Source organism: Lolium perenne, chromosome 7 (assembly GCF_019359855.2).
Source record: "Lolium perenne isolate Kyuss_39 chromosome 7, Kyuss_2.0, whole genome shotgun sequence".
NCBI lineage: Eukaryota > Viridiplantae > Streptophyta > Magnoliopsida > Poales > Poaceae > Lolium > Lolium perenne.
Genome location: NC_067250.2, coordinates 66022313 through 66044906, shown reverse-complemented (window position 1 = coordinate 66044906; position 22594 = coordinate 66022313). Strand labels below are relative to the sequence as shown.

At 45.7% G+C, this 22594-nt stretch overlaps 1 long non-coding RNA gene across 1 annotated transcript; it reads left to right on the top strand.

The window, feature by feature from the left end:
• Positions 1-2929: 2929 nt before the first annotated feature.
• Positions 2930-6262, top strand: LOC127317225 (uncharacterized). The gene is made up of 4 exons (XR_011748739.1): positions 2930-3162; positions 3250-3451; positions 4686-4759; positions 6046-6262. It is a non-coding gene; the product is annotated as an uncharacterized lncRNA (long non-coding RNA).
• Positions 6263-22594: the final 16332 nt, after the last annotated feature.

The following is a 22594-nucleotide window of genomic DNA, read 5'->3' as shown; positions in this document are numbered from 1 at the left end:
TATTCCACTTGTTTACCATAATAATCCTATATGTATCATTCCTTAACCATAGCCGTTGCTTGATGTTTGAGCCTTGCGAGTCGTAGGCGTGTTTAGGCTCTGTTGTTTATCTCGATCTGTTATCGGGATATGTTGGGTTGTTGGGAGGTTATCACATGCTATATCAGTTGTTGGAGATACTCATGCTTTACTTTATTGTTAACAACTAAAATTGTAAGCAGAGGCATCTGTGAGCCCCTTTGCGAAAGCATTGGAACTTTGACTTGCTAATGTCCCCTAGGACCCGAGTTCTTGTTATCTGTTCCGAGATTGAGCGCTCTACCCGTACGTGGGGGAGTGGGACCCCCATCACCCACTACCTTTCCTCGAGTCTGTTTATTGGGAGCCACAACCTTGGTTTTATTTGCTCATATGCACGATGCACGATTTACTTCCTGTTGCCTTCGGGTGTTTATATTCTGTACTGTACTCATATTGCGTGCCGACTTATCCTTGGCCGGTCGTTAGTGCCCGCCTTGGACGCCATCGCAACCTCTGGGTCCGTATCGGAGTACGGCCGAACTTCGTCACGGGTAGCTTAGTTGGGTGGCTCCCATTAAACTTTCTCTTGCATTGGGAACGGTCTTGATGTGAGACTCCACCTGTAGTAAGTGGGTTCGAGCATGCGTATGGTTACATTTGGGTAACCCCTGCAGGGTGTACATCTTATCGATAAGCCGTGTCCGCGGTTATGGACGACTTGGAATTGTATAGCTTGATCATAGAACAACTTACACCGTTATCTTGTTGCTAATAATCTGCTAATAACTTGCGTAGTAATATAGCATTACTACAACCGATACCTAATAAAACTTGTCCACCGTTGAGTGCATTTCACATTGCCTCTTCGCAATTGTTGAAGGGGATATGTGTAATCGGCTGGGTTATGTTTGTGTAGTATTTTATCTGTCACCGTGTGCGCTCTCTTATCTTATCTGATTAGACGGATGTTGTAGCGTGTCTCTATTGGTTATAGTTTTGCTGCCGCTAAACCTACCATATAGCCCCCGGCGATATATATATTATACTCGCCCGGCGAGCATAGCCATTTCTAGTCTCGCTAAGTACGTGCCGGAGTTCGTTCCTTGGTACTTACTCTCGCCTTTTCCCCTTTCTTTTTTGCTTCCTCCCTCTTGTCGGCAACCGATGGCCCGACTTTGACAGGTACAAGATGACGATGTTAGCAAGGTTACCCTTCCGGCTTGGCACAGGCAGGGTTATGGACGCCACTGGTTATCTTCAGGACTCTTAGTCCAATTTGTATCTTGTCCGTACTCGGACATATTCGATCTTCTGTATGATTTGGATCTTTGTATTGTATATTTGTATCTTGACTCGTTGGAGTCGTTGTAATATATGTATCTTGTGGGCTCTATTGTAATCATGTTGTAATGTTACCGCTCGTGTTAATTCCTCTGGCATCACGTGTGTGATTTGTCGCGCACGTCGTGTCGGAGGGCGTTTCTGGATCGATATCGTGCGGATTTCGGCGGGATCGCTGGAATCCTCAGGATACCGGTTTGGGGGCGTCACAAGTTGGTATCAGAGCTCAGGTTGACGGTACCCCACTAGTCCAGCCTGTAGGATAGCCTTGCCAATGGTCCTTCAGTTTAGCGTGTCAAACCTATGTTCTAAAAATTCGTTGGATAGATCTGATTAGCTCTGATTTTTCTCCTTATCTAAATTCTTTCTCATCTTACCTTTGCGAGTTTTGGATCTTCTCTTATCTATTTCTTGAGTCTTAGGTTCCGACGTGGGTTGGACGATCTTTGCCTTAACCTAATAGGACCGATCTCTGAAGACTTTCTGACAGAAGAACATCACCGGCGGCTAACCTTCGTCTTCTCCATTGATGTCATTTATGCCTCTCTCATCTTTCTACAATTCTTTGTTCATCGGCTCCATTGAATCTTCGCTGACAATGCTTGACGATGTCGTGAATTAGAATTCTGGGAGTCACAGACGACTCTCCTATTCATGTGCGTAGTAATACTTTGAGTGCGGGATGGAGTCATGACCATACCGACTACTCTTATTTTTCGCTCTTGTTACTTGAACTGGTGGATCTGTGTGATCATACTCCTTCCTTTGTTTCTCCGGAGTCATCATCGTCACCGGAACAACGACTTCTTGTTGGTGGTGTCGACCACCCAAGCTGAAGCAAGACTTCTTGTTAGTGGTGTCGAGGAGATCGACACGTCGCCCGAAGACCCGATAGTTCACCTCTCTCCCACGTGCCTTGAGGTGGGATCTCGGGGCGCGATCCCTTGTTAGTGGTGTCGAATGTAACGGCTCCGGGTAGTACCCCTAATAGAATTGCTTGTTTTTATTTTATGCACCATCATGCATCATGCATCATATCATCCACACAAGATTTTATCAATCAAAAGTTATTTCCAATAAAAAAAATTTGTTGTTTCTTCTCATATGGTTTTATAAAACCCTCCCACCCTTATTCTTATTTATATAAAACCAAATAAAAATTATTTCGGGAATCTTGTAAAAAAATGTTTTGGTTCAAAATATTGTTTTCAAGTTTGCTCTTGAATCTTTCCTTCATCTCCTTTTTCTTCACGCTCCAATTCTTTTCATTCCCTTTGTTTTCCTTGCATTATTGCAAATTCCAGAAAATAGCGAAGAGGCAGTAGCTAGCCTGCTTTGAGCTGCCTTTGATTCTTCCCGAAGCAAGCCCAGACCAAACCTTCCGGCCACTTGGCCCAGCATCTCTGGCAGCCCACCTTGGCCAATCTCTAGCAGCCCACCAAAATTTCATCGATGAACTTCTCCTTCTTCCTGTACGGCAGCGCATCCGAGCATCTGCAAGTCGCTGTCGAGCGATGGGACGGCTCCCATGCGGCACCCCTCTCCCTTATAAGCTACACCCAGAGAGTCTCCAAACCTAGCTCCATTCAGTCCTTCCTCTCCGCCGCCACTCCTTTCTTTCCCTCGTTGTTCGCTCTCTTCTTCGTACATCCGAGAGAAAAACAGCCATGGTTCATTTCCGTCCTCGACCACGTCCGCAAGTCACAGCCGGTCTCCGTATCATCCGTGCGCCATTCGCGCCTCCACCTCGCTCACGACGCCGCAGAACGCCTCCGTCGCGGACGTCTTCGACGCCGCCTGGTGAGCTCCGCGCCCTCTTGTGCCACTCGTGGTCGCTCTGCGTTTTTCTTCCGTGCTACCGGCGTTGATCGCCGCTCTCCTCCGCAGGATCTGGTCGCCGACGAGCTCACCTGAGCGGTGAAATCGGACCACCGTCCCCTCTCCTCCATCCTCGTCGTCTTCGCGGAGCCGGAGACACCGCAGCTGCTCGCCCTCGTCCACATCTGCAATGTCGTCTACCCCGGCCACTTTTCTTCTTCAACGCCAGCAGCTCCACCTGCCCCTCCTTCTCGTCACCGACCACCCCAGGGTGAGCACACCCTCTTTCCTTCCTCCTCTCTGCATGGTCGCTGGATCGACGACGGGAGAAAGAGATCGATTTGAAAACGAAAACGAAAACGTGCAGTTTTGATCTGTTTCACGGTGGCCACTTTCGACGCAGATCCTCGCCGGCACAGTCCATCTCAGCACGACCTTCTTGTTTCTCTAGATGCAGCACGTCACCAGCTATCTACTGGATTTTGAATCACTCAAAACGGAGCAGTAACGGCGTCGTCATCGTCTTCCCAAGTTCGGTCCAGAAACTGTTTTCAGTTTTCGGTCCAGTGTCGCTGTTTCGCCGTCTCGTTTCCCGGCGAAGCTCACCGGCGTTCACGACCACTTAAGCACGATCCGTTGGCATCCTTCGAAGCGCACCACTGCGTTGTTTCTCAACGTCTTTTGTTTCGCTCAAAACCGTGCCCAGATTCGTCTCAGACACAGCTTTAAAATCCGTGCAAATCGCCATCTACTGAAACACGACGCTGTCGATCTTCAGTTTCAAGTGTCAAAAATTCAGTTAACTTCGGCGCCCCACTATACCTTGTTTGCATTCCTTTCTCTATCAACTCCGATACGGCAGCCCACTGGCACCAACCCTTTTCTTTGATCCGAGCGGCCTGAGGTTGAATCCCTCCCGGCGCGCAGTAAAACCAATTTTTTTTTTGATTCTTTCCACGCTGGATACTGACGTGGCTGGAGGGACTCTTTGCCTGTGTCTGTGGCTAGTTCAGCCGGTGTAAACAGTTTTCAGCTCAATCCAAAATTCCAGTTTCAGAAATTTTGCAAACAGATGGTTTTCTAATTCTTTCATAATTGCACTTTTACAAATCCAAATCAAACAAACTGTATGTCCATTTCAATCAGAAAAATGTGAAGAACATGAATATGCCATCCATATAATTGTTTGCATCTCGCATCATGTCCTCCCGTTATAGTTTGCATCACACATAATAATTAAACGCGGAGTATTTGAGAATTACCGGCTACGGTTCCTCGCTCCGATTAATATTGAAGTAGCTCACCCATGCCATGTGTTTCAATGCTAATCAACATTTAATATTGTCGGTAGAAATGCAACTCCAAACCTAATTGCTTGACCGGTGTTTCGACTCCGATTAATATGATAAGTTGCATTGCACCATCTATGCCATGTCATGCATATCATCTTCATCATGCCGGTTCTTCATCTGTAGTAGTAAGTTTGCATCCGTTGTCTGTTCCAGCATTTGCTTCTTCCCGGATAGGATCACGAAGTGGTGTTGTGAGATACGACAAGTTCTTCTGCAGCTTTTCACAGGCGAGCCCTCTCTCTTCACCTATTTTACTCTCTCCCTCGCATTGATATCCTTATGTTGCGATTCTTTATCGAGTCACATGTCCTATTCCACTTGTTTACCATAATAATCCTATATGTATCATTCCTTAACCATAGCCGTTGCTTGATGTTTGAGCCTTGCGAGTCGTAGGCGTGTTTAGGCTCTGTTGTTTATCTCGATCTGTTATCGGGATATGTTGGGTTGTTGGGAGGTTATCACATGCTATATCAGTTGTTGGAGATACTCATGCTTTACTTTATTGTTAACAACTAAAATTGTAAGCAGAGGCATCTGTGAGCCCCTTTGCGAAAGCATTGGAACTTTGACTTGCTAATGTCCCCTAGGACCCGAGTTCTTGTTATCTGTTCCGAGATTGAGCGCTCTACCCGTACGTGGGGGAGTGGGACCCCCATCACCCACTACCTTTCCTCGAGTCTGTTTATTGGGAGCCACAACCTTGGTTTTATTTGCTCATATGCACGATGCACGATTTACTTCCTGTTGCCTTCGGGTGTTTATATTCTGTACTGTACTCATATTGCGTGCCGACTTATCCTTGGCCGGTCGTTAGTGCCCGCCTTGGACGCCATCGCAACCTCTGGGTCCGTATCGGAGTACGGCCGAACTTCGTCACGGGTCGCTTAGTTGGGTGGCTCCCATTAAACTTTCTCTTGCATTGGGAACGGTCTTGATGTGAGACTCCACCTGTAGTAAGTGGGTTCGAGCATGCGTATGGTTACATTTGGGCAACCCCTGCAGGGTGTACATCTTATCGATAAGCCGTGTCCGCGGTTATGGACGACTTGGAATTGTATAGCTTGATCATAGAACAACTTACACCGTTATCTTGTTGCTAATAATCTGCTAATAACTTGCGTAGTAATATAGCATTACTACAACCGATACCTAATAAAACTTGTCCACCGTTGAGTGCATTTCACATTGCCTCTTCGCAATTGTTGAAGGGGATATGTGTAATCGGCTGGGTTATGTTTGTGTAGTATTTTATCTGTCACCGTGTGCGCTCTCTTATCTTATCTGATTAGACGGATGTTGTAGCGTGTCTCTATTGGTTATAGTTTTGCTGCCGCTAAACCTACCATATAGCCCCCGGCGATATATATATTATACTCGCCCGGCGAGCATAGCCATTTCTAGTCTCGCTAAGTACGTGCCGGAGTTCGTTCCTTGGTACTTACTCTCGCCTTTTCCCCTTTCTTTTTTGCTTCCTCCCTCTTGTCGGCAACCGATGGCCCGACTTTGACAGGTACAAGATGACGACGTTAGCAAGGTTACCCTTCCGGCTTGGCCTGGGCAGGGTTATGGACGCCACTGGTTATCTTCAGGACTCTTAGTCCAATTTGTATCTTGTCCGTACTCGGACATATTCGATCTTCTGTATGATTTGGATCTTTGTATTGTATATTTGTATCTTGACTCGTTGGAGTCGTTGTAATATATGTATCTTGTGGGCTCTATTGTAATCATGTTGTAATGTTACCGCTCGTGTTAATTCCTCTGGCATCACGTGTGTGATTTGTCGCGCACGTCGTGTCGGAGGGCGTCTCTGGATCGATATCGTGCGGATTTCGGCGGGATCGCTGGAATCCTCAGGATACCGGTTTGGGGGCGTCACAAACCATTCACCCCCCCCCCCCCTCTTGTTCGCTACGATCCATTCATTGTTCCTAAGTGATACTTTGATCGATGAGAACTTTATACTGCCTAAGTCCTATTATTTATGTACGATCAGGTATGAGGAGGGAGCAAGCATCGCACTAGGAGGAGAGGAGCAGTTGGACAAGAAGCTGGACAAGAAGCTGGACGTGAAGCTGGCTATGAAGCTGGACATGAAGACATCCCATGGAAGCGCGAGGGAGGAGAGGGAGGCATGCGCAAGGGAAGAAGAACAAGCTCATGCCGGCGCCAGATCCGGTCTGACCGGCCGCCACGCCGGCTCGCCCGATCCCAGGCCCGGTCAACCGGGTGCCACGCCGGACCAGCCCGGCGCCGACCCGATTTCCCACTTGTGCCAACTAGGCACTATCCAGTAAGCCTGGACGCTCCGCCCGGTTGCCACCCGGTGCCTGGCCCGGTTCCGACCGGACCAGCCCGGTCCCAACCCTGTCGATCGCCCCCCAGGCCGGCCGTGTCCGAGTCTGTCTCGACCAGATCCCGATCTGGGTCGGTTATTCTTGTTATTTTTCGACCTGAGGTCATCCTGAACCCCTATATAAGTGCCCAGGACGCCCCCACAATAGCTTTAGACCACGTTTAAGATAAACCCTAGTTCATAGTTGATTGCTTTGCAACTCTATTGAATCCCTACACCATATTGCATTGATTTGGTGTAAATCCGAAAGTCTTGTGTGATCTGTTGTTCCATTGGGAATTAGAAGGTTGCAACTTACCGCTTCGTAGTCGGCGGCTACGTGCGGAAGTGTGTGGAGTTGCGAATATCTTGCAGGGTTGAGAGCTATTGCATTGGCAATAGGGACCAATCGAGAGATCTCGTTGCGTCATACAAGTTATCATCCACTTCATCATCAAGTTATCTCCGCTGTGTTCACCCCGTGATCATCATCACCACCGTTTCTTACTGAGAAGATCGGGCCACCCCTTATCATCTTGGTATCAGATTTCAGCGTTTCCTCGGTAAGCCATCCACAATCCACCCCATAGTTGAGTTGTGAGTGTTTTTCCTATCCAGAAAAAGCCAAAAATATTAGGGTTAGGGTTTTCCATCGCCTTAGATTGCACTAATTTCGAGTTTTAGTTGCTTTTCGTAGTTGTTTTTGCGTATCTTTTTCTTCCATCTAGTATTGTCAGGGTTTGTGTTTTCGCTTTCATCTAGAGTCAGTTTTTGTTGCTCCGAGTCCACATAGCATACAGTGTGTTGTCCAAACCATAGCCACAGCTTTTCGATATAAGTGACTAGGAACTTCCCTAGAAGAGACTAGTTTTACCGCTCGACAGGCTGCTCATTAGGGTTTTGGTGCTTTGCATTATCTGTTGGTCGTGTTATCAAGGAGTTGAGTCATAAAATCAAAAAAAATGAAAAATGAAAAAAAAAAGCAAAAAAAGCTACATAGCTGCGTGTGATAAAAAGAAAATTCCAAAAAGAAAAGTGAAGTGCTAGTAGAATCAAGTGAAGGTCTAGGTTTTCTTTAACTGCACCCGTAGTTGAGCAATCTTGTGCGTGTCCCGTTGAGCTTTGCTAGCGTATCTCGAGTGCATTGCAACCTTTCATCCATATAGTTGCATTGCCACATTTATCGCCTTGTGTGAGTATCATTGGTTGTCTACGGTCAGCGCTAGAGCTTGTTATTGGTGCAAATAGGTAGCCCACCTACAGCCCTACATATACCCTGCTTTGTCGTATGATTGTTCTTATACCCTTGATATTCACTTCGCTACATCCGTGCACTAGTCATCACTACAAGTGGTAAGCAATACTAATTCACTTTGGAGCGGTAAGATTTCCTTTCCTTATCAGTTTTGAGTGAGTTGTGAGAGTACCACCATATCTATTTGTTTTAGTGCACTAATCTACTAACCATGTCTTCTAGTGATGAGAAAATTGTTAACCAGAAAAACAAGGATGCAACTGATGTGATGACATGGAGGGAGTATGAAGCTCTTCGTAATGAGATGTGACACGCGTACAGCACGCGACCGTTGGGAACCCCAAGTGGAAGGTGTGATGCGTACAGCAGTAAGTTTCCCTCAGTTAGAAACCAAGGTTTATCGAACCAGTAGGAGTCAAGAAGCACGTTGAAGGTTGATGGCGGCGAGATGTAGTGCGGCGCAACACCAGGGATTCCGGCGCCAATGTGGAACCTGCACAACACAACCAAAGTACTTTGCCCCAACGAAACAGTGAGGTTGTCAATCTCACCGGCTTGCTGTAACAAAGGATTAGATGTATAGTGTGGATGATGATTGTTTGCAGAAAACAGTAGAACAAGTATTGCAGCAGATTTGTATTCGATGTTAAAGAATGGACCGGGGTCCACAGTTCACTAGAGGTGTCTCTCCCATAAGATAAATAGCAGTTGGGCGAACAAATTACAGTTGGGCAATTGACAAATAGAGAGGGCATGACAATGCACATACATGATATGATGAGTATTGTGAGATTTAATTGGGCATTACGACAAAGTACATAGACCGCTATCCAGCATGCATCTATGCCTAAAAAGTCCACCTTCAGGTTATCATCCGAACCCCTTCCAGTATTAAGTTGAAAACAACAGACAATTGCATTAAGTATGGTGCGTAATGTAATCAATAACTACATCCTCGGACATAGCATCAATGTTTTATCCCTAGTGGCAACAACACATCCACAACCTTAGGGGTTTCTGTCACTCCCCCAGATTCAATGGAGACATGAACCCACTATCGAGCATAAATACTCCCTCTTGGAGTTACAAGCATCAACTTGGCCAAAGCCTCTACTAGTAACGGAGAGCATGCAAGATCATAAACAACACATAGATTTATAATCAACATAAAATAGTATTCTCTATCCATCGGATCCCAACAAACACAACATATAGCATTACAGATAGATGATCTTGATCATGTTAGGCAGCTCACAAGATCCGACAATGAAGCATAATGAGGAGAAGACAACCATCTAGCTACTGCTATGGACCCATAGTCCAGGGGTGAACTACTCACTCATCACTACGGAGGCGACCATGGCGGTGAAGAGTCCTCCGGGAGATGATTCCCCTCTCCGGCAGGGTGCCGGAGGCGATCTCCTGAATCCCCCGAGATGGGATTGGCGGCGGCGGCGTCTCTGGAAGGTTTTTCGTATCGTGGCTCTTGGTACTGGGGGTTTCGCGATGAAGACTATATGTAGGCGGAAGGGCAGGTCAGGGGGCGACGCGAGGGGCCCACACACTAGGCCGGCGCGGCCAGGGCTTGGGCCGCGCCGCCCTAGCATCTGGCCACCTCGTGGCCCCACTTCGTATCATCTTCGGTCTTTTGGAAGCTTCGTGTGAAAATAGGCCCCTGGGCGTTGATTTCGTCCAATTCCGAGAATATTTCCTTACTAGGATTTCTGAAACCAAAAACAGCAATGAAACAAGAATCGGCTCGTCGGCATCTCGTTAATAGGTTAGTGCCGGAAAATGCATAAATATGACATAAAGTATGCATAAAACATGTAGATATCATCAATAATGTGGCATGGAACATAAGAAATTATCGATACGTCGGAGACGTATCAGCATCCCCAAGCTTAGTTTCTGCTCGTCCCGAGCAGATAAACGATAACAAAGATAATTTCTGGAGTGACATGCCATCATAACCTTGATCATACTATTGTAAGCATATGTAATGAATGCAGCGATCAAAACAATGTAATGCAATGAGTAAACAATTGAATCATAAAGCAAAGACTTTTCATGAATAGTACTTCAAGACAAGCATCAATAAGTCTTGCATAAGAGTTAACTCATAAAGCAATAATTCATAGTAGAGGTATTGAAGCAACACAAAGGAAGATTAAGTTTCAGCGGTTGCTTTCAAATTGTAACATGTATATCTCATGGATAGTTGTCAATGCAAAGTAATATAACAAGTGCAATATGCAAGTATGTAGGAATCAATGCACAGTTCACACAAGTGTTTGCTTCTTGAGGTGGAGAGAAATAGGTGAACTGACTCAACAATAAAAGTAAAAGAAAGGCCCTTCGCAGAGGGAAGCATCGATTGCTATATTTGTGCTAGAGCTTTGATTTTGAAAACAAGAAACAATTTTGTCAACGGTAGTAATAAAGCATATGTGTTATGTAAATTATATCCTACAAGTTGCAAGCCTCGTGCTTAGTATACTAATAGTGCCCGCACCTTGTCCTAATTAGCTCGGATTACCTGGATTATCATTGCAATGCACATGTTTTAACCAAGTGTCACAAAGGGGTACCTCTATGCCGCCTGTACAAAGGTCTAAGGAGAAAGCTCGCATCGGATTTCTCGCTATTGATTATTCTCAACTTAGACATCCATACCGGGACAACATAGACAACAGATAATGGACTCCTCTTTAATGCATAAGCATTCAACAATAATTAATTTTCTCATATGAGATTGAGGATATTTGTCCAAAACTGAAACTTCCACCATGGATCATGGCTTTAGTTAGCGGCCCAATGTTCTTCTCTAACATTATGCATGCTCTAACCATTCTAGCGGTAAATCTCCCTTACTTCAGACATGACGAACATGCATAGCAACTCACATGATATTCAACAAAGGGTAGTTGATGGCTGATGTCTATGGGTGCTTCTATTCTTGTAGACAGTGTTGGGCCTCCAAGAGCAGAGGTTTGTAGAACAGCAGCAAGTTTCCCTTAAGTGGATCACCCAAGGTTTATCGAACTCAGGGAGGAAGAGGTCAAAGATATCCCTCTCAAGCAACCCTGCAACCACAAAGCAAGAAGTCTCTTGTGTCCCCAACACACCTAATAGGTGCACTAGTTCGGCGAAGAGATAGTGAAATACAGGTGGTATGAATATATATGAGCAGTAGTAATGGCGCCAGAAAAGTGCTTGCTGGCGTGTGGTTGATGGTGGTAATATTGCAGCAAAGACAAATGCAAGAGAACAAGAAACAAGCAAAGGATAGCAGTATTTAGGAACAAGGCCTAGGGATCATACTTTCACTAGTGGACACTCTCAACTTTGATCACATAACAGAATAAATAGATAAATGCTAGACTCTACACCCTCTTTTTGGATGATGAACACCACTAACTGTGTAGGATTACACGAACCCTCAATGCCGGAGTTAACAAGCTCCACAGTATTCGATGTTCATGTTTAAATAACCTTAGAGTGCATGACAGATCAACACAACCAAACCAAGTACTAACATAGCATGCACACTGTCACCTTCACGCTACGAAAGGAGGAATAGATCACATCAATACCATCATAGTAATAGTTAAGTTCATAATCTACAAGAGATCACAATCATAGCCTACGCCAAGTACTACACGATGCACACACTGTCACCATTACACCGTGCAGGAGGAATAAACTACTTTAATAACATCACTAGAGTAGCACACAGATAAATTGTGATACAAAACACATTGCAATCATAAAGAGATATAAATAAGCACTTCACTATGCCATTCATAACAGTGAATAAGTATTCTGTGAAATATAGCCTAAGAGACCCACATGGTGCACACACTGTCACCTTTACACACGTGGGACAAGGAGTCTCCGGAGACCACATAAGTAAAATCCACTTGACTATCATAATGACATCTAGATTACAAGCATCATCATATGAATCTCAAGCATGTAAGGCAGCTCATGAGATTATTGTATTGAAGTACATAGGAGAGAGATTAACCACATAGCTACCGGTACAGCCCTTAGCCTCGATGGAGAACTACTCCCTCCTCATGGGAGATAGCAGCGGTGATGAAGATGGCGGTGGAGTCGATGGAGAAGCCTTCCGGGGGCACTTCCCCGTCCCGGCGGCGTGCCGGAACAGAGACTCCTGTCCCCCAGATCTTGGCTTCGCGATGGCGGCGGCTCTGGATGGTTTCTCGTACCGTGGCTTTTCCGTATCGAAGTTTTAGGTCGAGGGGGCTTAAATAGGCGAAGAGGCGGCGTCAGAGGGTCGAAGAGGCGGTGACACGGTAAGGCGGCGCGGCCAGGGCCTGGGCCGCGCCGGCCTACCTCCTGGGCCCCCTGTGGTCCACTCTGGCGACTCTCGGTTGTTCTGGATGCTTCCGGGGATTCTAAGATGCTGGGCGTTGATTTCGTCCGATTCCGAGAATGTTTCCTTACTAGGATTTCTGAAACCAAAAACAGCAGAAAACAGCAACTGGCCCTTCGGCATCTCGTCAATAGGTTAGTTCCGGAAAACGCATAAATATGACATAAAGTATGCATAAAACATGTAGATATCATCAATAATGTTGCATGGAACATAAGAAATTATCGATACGTCGGAGACGTATCAGCATCCCCAAGCTTAGTTTCTGCTCGTCTCGAGCAGGTAAACGATAACAAAGATAATTTCTGGAGTGACATGCCATCATAACTTTGATCATACTATTGTAAGCATATGTAATGAATGTAGCGATCAAAACAATGGTAATGACATGAGTAAACAAATGAATCATATAGCAAAGACTTTTCATGAATAGTACTTCAAGACAAGCATCAATAAGTCTTGCATAAGAGTTAACTCATAAAGCAATAATTCAAAGTAAAGGTATTGAAGCAACACAAAGGAAGATGAAGTTTCAGCGGTTGCTTTCAACTTGTAACATGTATATCTCATGGATATTGTCAATGCAAAGTAATATAACAAGTGCAATATGCAAGTATGTAGGAATCAATGCACAGTTCACACAAGTGTTTGCTTCTTGAGGTGGAGAGAGATAGGTGAACTGACTCAACATAAAAGTAAAAGAAAGGTCCTTCAAAGAGGAAAGCATCGATTGCTATATTTGTGCTAGAGCTTTGATTTTGAAAACATAAAGAGAGCATAAAAGTAAAATTTTGAGAGGTGTTTGTTGTTGTCAACGAATGGTAGTGGGCACTCTAACCCCCTTGCCAGACAAACCTTCAAAGAGCGGCTCCCATTTTATTTTATTTTTGTGTGGCACTCCTTCCAACCTTTCTTTCACAAACCATGGCTAACCGAATCCTTCGGGTGCCTACCAACAATCTCATACCATGAAGGAGTGCCTTTTATTTTAGTTTTATTATGATGACACTCCTCCCCACCTTTGCTTTCTCAAGCCATGGCTAACCGAATCCTTCGGGTGCCGTCCAACAATCACATACCATGGAGGAGTGTCTATTTTTATTAATTAATTTGGGACTGGGAATCCCATTGCCAGCTCTTTTTGCAAAATTATTGGATAAGCGGATGAAGCCACTAGTCCATTGGTGAAAGTTGCCCAACAAGATTGAAAGATAAACACCACATACTTCCTCATGAGCTATAAAACATTGACACAAATCAGAGGTAATAAATTTTGAATTGTTTAAAGGTAGCACTCATGCAATTTACTTTGGAATGGCGGAGAAATACCATGTAGTAGGTAGGTATGGTGGACACAAATGGCAAAGTGGTTGGCTCAAGGATTTTCGATGCATGAGAAGTATTCCCTCTCGATACAAGGTTTAGGCTAGCAAGGTTATTTGAAACAAACACAAGGATGAACCGGGCAGCAAAACTTACATAAAAGACATATTGTAAACATTATAAGACTCTACACCGTCTTCCTTGTTGTTCAAACTCAATACTAGAAATTATCTAGACCTTAGAGAGACCAATTATGCAGACCAAATTTTAGCATGCTCTATGTATTTCTTCATTAATGGGTGCAAAGTATACGATGCAAGAGCTTAAACATGAGCACAACAATTGCCAAGTATCACATTATCCAAGACATTATAGTAATTACTACATGTATCATTTTCCAATTCCAACCATATAACAATTTAACGAAGGAGAAACTTCGCCATGAATATTATGAGTAAAGCCTAAGGACATACTTGTCCATATGCAACAGCGGAGCGTGTATCTCTCCCACACAATGAATGCTAGGATCCATTTTATTCAAACAAAACAAAAACAAAAACAAACCGACGCTCCAAGCAAAGTACATAAGATGTGACGGAATAAAAATATAGTTTCAGGGGAGGAACCTGATAATGTTGTCGATGAAGAAGGGGATGCCTTGGGCATCCCCAAGCTTAGACGCTTGAGTCTTCTTGATATATGCAGGGGTGAACCACCGGGGCATCCCCAAGCTTAGAGCTTTCACTCTCCTTGATCATATTGTATCATCTCCCTCTCTTGACCCTTGAAAACTTCCTCCACACCAAACTCGAAACAAACTCATTAGAGGGTTAGTGCATAATCAAAAACTCACACGTTCAGAGGTGACACAATCATTCTTCACACTTCTGGACATTGCCCAAAGCTACTGGAAGTCAATGGAACAAAGAAATCCATCCCACCACTAGTAGGAAAACCCTTATAGGCGGAGCTTAGTTCTGTGGCGCACCTCAAAAAATGCGCCACAGAAATTTATTTTGTGGCGCACCTGGCACGGTGCGCCACAAAAATAGCTTAATTTTGTGGCGCACCAGCGAGCCATGCGCCACAAAAACTTGGTGGGCCCCACATGCTATCACCCCCAATCATTGGTTTTACTATTTCTATGGCGCACGGACCACCGTGCGCCACAAAACTAAGCTTATCTGTGGCGCACTGCCATGTTGCGCCACAAAAATAAGATATTCTGTGGCGCACTGCCACTGTGCGCCACAAAAATAAGCTATTCTGTGGCGCAGCTTTGCACAGTGCGCCACAAAAATAAGGTATTCTGTGGCGCACTCTTTTTGGTGCGCCACAGAATTAGCGAACCAGATCTACAAAAGTGAGCCAACCTCCCACCTACCACACTACACAAGCCATTCTTCTTCCTCCATCTAGCTCGTCCCCCCTTCTCTCTCATACCATTTTGACTCTACTTTTCACTTGTTTGGGTATTTATTACACTTACTTTGGTTGATACTTAATTGGAGTTGAGGAGAAGGCTCTCCATACTCTCTCCTCCTCTCAAACTCATCGATCGCGGTCTCGTCTCGGTATCGAATCTAGAAGGTGAGTAGTTGGAGGAGACATACATATGCTTGGAGGAGACATGCATATGCTTGTAGATCTTGTGTGGCCGTCGTGTGTATGGATGCTTGTTGCAGGTGAATCGCTTGTGTGTGTGCCGGTGTGGTGCATGGATGTTTGCCGAAATGTTGATTCATTTCCGTTTCGGCAAATTTTGCACTACCCATATGTCCTACTTTGAGGAGAGGTCATGCCGAATTTTTCCGCTCCATGTAATACCTTGAGGAGAGGTACGGCCCATGCATGTGTGTGCATTTGGTGCGGTTCTAATTTCCTGTTCTATGTATACCATTTGCGGTGCAAGCATGGTCCTCTCGATGAGTTCCGCTCGAATCTCTAGATACAAGATAGACGCGAAGGAGGACATGATTCGGAACAATAGGCGCCAGATAAGATGTCCGTGTCGATCATGCAAACTCGAGCGCTGGATCAACCCTGATTCCGGACAACTGGAGGAGCACCTGCTGAGGCGCGGTTTCATGCAAGACAACCAGGCGCGACCGGCCCCATCAAATGGTGCGCATGAAGACCATGTCGAGCGAGATGACTATCATCATGAAGAAGACTATCATCATGCCGACGGGGACTATGATCATGAAGAAGAAGTCGGCGGAGAAGATCATCATGAAGAAGAAGATGCCGACGGAGAACATCATCATGATGAAGAAGAAGATTCCGGTGCGACCCCGCTAATTTCGGCCTTGCGGGACTCTCATGTTCAAGATCTTCTCCTCCAGGAGACGAGCAACGGTAGAGTTGCAGCTAGAGAGAGAGCCAAGCTGTCGCAAATGGAGAAAGACGGGATGATTCCGATCTTTCCTGGGTGTCGTTCGCAGGATACGCGCTTGCATGTAACGCTTGATTACCTGCAGATGAAGACGCAGAACAAGTGGACCGATTCCAGCTTCAGCAAGAACTTAAAATTCTGGCACGATCATCTCCCGGAGGGGAACACATTGCCAAGTAGTACCGAGGAGGCCAAGAAAGTCGTGTGTCCCCTTGACCTACCGCACGAAAAATACCACGCCTGCATTACTGATTGTGTGATTTATAGGTGCGAGTACAAGGACAGAACCACATGTCCGGTGTGTGGCCATGGACGGTACAAGGTTGGGAACAAGAAGGTACCTCGAAAAGTGGTATGGTACTTTCCTATCACTCCCCGTCTGCAGCGGTATTTCGTGGACCCTAAGGAAGCAAAGCTCATGCAATGGCACGCGGAAAGGCAGAAGCCCGAAGAAGATCCGGAGATGGGCTATATGCTGACACACCCTTCGGACGCTGGACAGTGGCAAGCATTGGACATTGCCTTCCCTAGGTTCGGGGGCGACGCAAGGAACATCAGGCTGGGTATGAGCACCGATGGACTCAATCCGTTCGGCAACCAGAGTAGCACGCATAGCACCTGGCCTGTGTTTGTATGGCCTTACAACCTACCCCCGTGGCTGTGCACCAAGCAAAGGTACATACACCTGAGTATTCTCATTCAGGGGCCAAAACAACCAGGTGTCGACATGCATTTTTATCTCGGGCTGCTAAAAGAGGAGTTAGACACGTTGTGGAAGACGCCACCCCGTACGTGGGACGCCTACACTAGAACTTATTTCGATATGAGAGCCGCGTTGATCACGACGGTCACGGACTATCCTGGTTACGCATATGTATCTGCCCAAGTCGGCCACGGATTCAACGGCTGTGTGAAGTGCATGGATGATACCCCGCATCTACAACTACCAAGGGATCCCGGGTCCTCGAAAACCGTCTACCCAGGTGCTTGAAGGTGGCTTCGCTTGGATCACCCGTGGAGAAAACGCGGTGATATGTTCAATGGTAAAGATGAGCCCGATGGACCCCCACGCCCGAGGAGCGGCGCAGAAATCGATGATCTTCTGAAAAATTGGAAGGAGTGCCCAGTGCCGGGAAAGAAGCGACCGAAGCCAGAGCCGCTGCTCGGTGTATGGAAAGCGAGGTCTGTTTTCCACGACTTGGAGTACTGGAAGGTCCTCCACACGCCCCACAGCCTCGATGTCATGCACATTATGAAGAACGTTACCGAGAGTCTGCTTGGCACTCTTTGCAACTCAGAAAAGTCCAAGGATGGACCGAAAGCAAGATACGATCTTAAACATTTTGGCATCAGGAAAGATCTTCAAGCCCCCGATACTGACGACGACGATGATGATGATGATGATGATGATGATCAGACGGAAGGGACTCAACGTCTCCGCAAATGGGCTAAGAAGAACACGGTGCAGCTTCCCGCTGCCTGCTTCACAACGAGTCCGGAGGAGCTCGAGCAGTTTTTCAGGTGCCTCCTATAAGCAGATATCTGGACGTAGCGAAGAAGAGGTTCACCGGGATGAAGTCTCACGATTGCCACGTGCTAATGACGCAGATACTTCTCGTTGCGATCCGAGGCATAATGGACGAGCACGTCCGTGATACGCTGTTTGGCCTTTGCAACTTTTTTGACGTTATCACCAGGAAGTCGATCGGCGTGAGGCAGCTCAAGATGCTACAGGATGAGATCGTGGTGATACTATGTGAGCTCGAGATTTACTTCCCGCCTGCATTCTGTGATATATGCGTCCATCTCCTTCTCCATGTCGTTGAAGACATCAAGCAGCTCGGCCCAACGTTCCTCCACAACATGATGCCTTTCGAAAGGCAGAACGGTGTCATGAAAGGATACGTTCGCAATAGGGCCCATCCAGACGCAAGCATGGCCAAGGGGTTTCTAACCTACGAGTGCATCTCCTTCCGCTGCATTATCTAAGCACCGAGGACGACGAGGATCATGTTGGTCTACCCCCCAGGACGCACATCGGGAGGCTCGCTGGAGTCGGTCACCGCGAGGGCTACCGCTCAGTCCATGTCGGCATTGAAAATCGACGCGACGACTTTGAGAGGGCTCACCGGGTCGCGCTACAACACTTAAAACTGATCGAACCTTTCGTGCAAGAGCACAAAAGCATGGTCGAGCAGAATTACATCGATATGGGCCGGCCGAGGAAGATGGGAGACGTAACCAAAAAGCACAACTCCAGCTTCACGCGTTGGTTCAAGCAAACTCAACTGGTTGAAGCACAGAGAAAAAGGCCTTCTACCGAAGATGAAAAACTCATATACACCTTATCACAGGGACTCGCGCATAACGTAAGGACCTATCAGGGGTACGACATCAACGGTTACAGATTCTACACCGAGGAAAAGGACAGAAATAGTGAAAATCAAAACTCAGGAGTAACTATGCTGTCATACGCCGATGACGAGACTAATGTCAAGGAAAGATTTTTTGGAAGGATCGAGGAGATATGGGAGCTCAATTACTGTGGAGAGACGGTGCCAATGTTTCGTGTGAGATGGGCCAAGAAGGTCGAAAAAGAAGGCCGATATTTCACAACCATGGTTATACCCGATGCAAAATCGAAGAACGCATCCGCGAAAAATGAGCCATGGGTACTCGGTAGCCAAGTTGACCAATGCTTCTTCATCACCGATCCGTCGAGGCCTAGCCGTGTTGTCGTGAGGAGGGGCAAGAGGAGCATCATAGGAATGCAAGGAGACGCCAACGAGGAAGACTTGGACAAGAACGGTGACCCGAAGATGGAGGAGGAATTCGATAGGCACTTCGACATGCCTACTACTAGTAAAGTAAGAAGGAAGACCTCCCTACCCTCTAAAGGTTGTCCGTTCACGCGAAGAAATCTCAAGGTGGCCAGCATAAAGTATTCAACCGCCAACAACCGAAAGGGCAAGAAGATTGCGAAGAGACGCTAGAGCTCGAAGCCGGGACAAAGAAGATCTTTTTTTGGTCTATCACATGTGTGTGAGTGTTAGACAAGTACATGCATGTGTGTGTGAGAGAAACAAAAACGTACATGTTTGTATGAGACAAGTAATTTATAATACTCTACTAATTACTAAATAATGTTGTGTTATTTATTGAAATGTAACTAAAATATGAAAAAAGGAAGAAAAATTGTGTGGCAGCCAGGATTCGAACCATGCTACTAATGGGCTAACATTGACCTTAACCACTGGGCTAGTGCTAAGTAACTGTCAATACACAGCAGTAAACCATTTTGTTTTGCTAAGTGTCTAAATTCTGTGGCGCACGCCTCTTTAGGTGCGTCACAGAATTAAGGAATTCTGTGGCGCATGTCAGTGCTGATGCGCCACAGAAAGCTTAATTCTGTGGCGCACTTAGATGTGTGCGCCACAGAATTTAGACACTTGGTGAAATAACTCGATCGACCCTTTCTTCCCCACTCAACAGCAGTTTCTTCCCCAACTCACAACCCTAGCGCGCCACTGCTCTCTCGCAACCACCACCGCCGCCAAGCACCGCCACCTAGCGCCGCTGCCGCCGAGGAGGAGGAGGAGGAGGAGGAGGAGGACCGCCACGCCACCGCCGAGCAGGACGCCCAAGGCCGAGCCGCCGCCACAGATCAAGGAGGAGGACGCGCGAGCGCGAGCCCGAGCCGTCGCCGCAGAGGAGGAGGAGGAGGACCGCCACGCCGCCGCCGAGTAGGACGCCCAAGGCCGAGCCGCCGCCGCAGATCGAGGAGGAGGACGCGCAGCCCGAGTCGCCGCCGCAGAGGAGGAGGACAACGCCATCACCACCGCGCCCTGCCACCGCCGCCGTTCCGTGAGAGTCCCTCTCCCCCTCCCCACTCCCTTGTCCCCCTCCCCACTGTCTTGTGCCCGAATTTCGGAGAAGAAGGTCAACATTGGTGCAAGCTGCCCCTTGTACAATATGTTGTTTGCATTGCCATGATCCAAGCCATCCAAGCCATCAAAGAATTGCCATGATCCTAGTGTTAGGAAATTAATCTTGCCATCATGTTGCATGCTAGTGATTAGGTGCATGACTTAGTAGTTAGTTTGCATATGTGGAGTTGTTAGCTGCGTCTGTCTGTCTATATAAGGCATTGTAAGCATCTTGCTTTAGTCAATGAAAAGAGATAGAGATGTAGCCATGGTGGTGCAAAGGGAGAGAGTGTAGGCAAAGCCCTGTTCTTCTTCCTTAGAGGTGTGTTTACGTGTGTGTCCATGAGAGGCAAAGTGAGAAGAGAGAAACGAGAGTTCAGAGGTAGAGAGAAACGAGAGTTCAGAGAAACATGAGTGACCAACACCTAGCAGTAGCTAATTTCTTGGTTATGGCATTATATTCTTTCTATGTGATGTAGTGTAGTATGTTATTGCTAGGATTTGTTAGCAATTCTTGGTGAAAGCTAATGATGCTACTGGTTTAAATGGAAATGATGAAATGATGCTATGATGAAATGATGAAATGTACAAGCTAGAAATTGATTTAGGTTCTCTTGTTCATGCAAATGATGCTACTGGTTTAAATGTAAATGCAAATGATGCAGTCAAATGCTATTTAATTTATTGCTTTCTATTTTTTTTAATTCATTGGTTGCTGTTTTGTTTAATTCATTGCTTGCACTAGAGCTAATAAAGTTCTTGCTATTTCTCTGTTGACAATCATAATGCCGTATTTGTATGATGAAACTTCATTTATATGAAGCATATAATGGATGCATAAATCATGCCTGGTAGTGACTAGATGAATGTTGTAAAAGAAGAACACCTAGCAAGATAAGATGTATCTAAATAAATGTTCAAAGATAAAAAAGCCACTGCCTACTATTTGAATGCATATCATCATTGGAATGCAGTGAACCAACCACTGCCTAGTTGATTTTGAATTACTGCTAGGATTTGTTGGCAGTAGCAAATGAATGCAGTAGAAATTTAGAGATAAAAAAGCTTTTGAAGAATATTCCTGAACCATCAGTACATGATGTGGACAGTAGCAAGAACCATCGCAATGCAGTGCAAGAACCATCAAGACATGCATTGTCTCTCCTGACCAAATATGACAGATTTTGAAGAATATTCCTGAACCAAAAATGGACAGGCTCTCCTGACCCATTTTGGGGAATATTCCCAATGGCTTGTCTCTGACCCATTTTGGAGAATATTCTCCCTCTTGTGGATTGACATCACAATTCAAAAAAAGAAACTGATGGCATTGTCCTATGTAACACAACTGTTCAGCTTGTGTTCTCATACCCTCTGTGCATGCCCTCCATCCTATATAAATGCCTAGTGTAGTGAACCTGAAAACCACACCAAACATGGACAACCTGTCCTGGAGTGCAAAGAGGAGGAGCACTGGCTCCCTTGGTGCCTCTGGCTCTAGGGATGCCACTCTTTCCAAGACTTTTTCTATGGGTAGGGCAGACAAGGAGTTGCTAGTGTATCGTAGGAGAAGTGTGCAAGAGAGGGAAGCTTCTGCTGCCAGGTTCAGGGAAGAAGAAGCAGCAGATGGCTTGAACCAGCTAGGTGTGTTCACATACACTACACAAGTTCTCCCAGTTCCAAAATCCAGACCTAAGGGCATGATCAAACTGAAAAAGTATAAGCATCAGTTGAGGGAAGGAGGACCCACAGAGGTGTTGCCCTACTATGTAGAACCAAATCTTGAAGAAAAGGTTAAAGATGGAGTTATCTTGTCTTTGGCTGAGGAAGGGCATGAAAAAAATCAAAGATTTGGTATCGTAGTTTGTTGTAGTTAGTTGTAGTTTCAGCCATCTAGTTTTAGTGTGTCCTAGGTTGTCTGAATAATTATGTAATGTAAGGGTTGATGTAATGCTTCCATGCAATGATGAATAAAAGGGTTTATGTAATGCTTCTATGCAGATGGTAGGAAATAATGTATGTAATGTAAGGTTAAATGATGCTCATGCTCAAATGTTGGCGATAGCTACTGGTTGGCTTGCTCTATACTGCCTTTTTAAATTTAAGTAATTATCTACTAAAATTTGATTAGCTATTGGTATAATTCTCTTTGAATTTATAAAAAAATTATGAGTAATAGCATTTTCATTTGAAGTCACTAGCTACTGCCTTTTGTAATGTATATTTATGAGTAATAGCATTTTCATTTAAGTCACTAGCTACTGCCTTTTGTAATGTATATTTATGAGTAATAGCATTTTCATTTGAAGTCACTAGCATTTCCATATGATGCTCAAGCTTCTGCTATTTAATTATATCTGGAATAATAGCATTTTCATTTGAAGTCACATGTTGGCAGTAGCTACTGGTTGGCTTGCTCTATA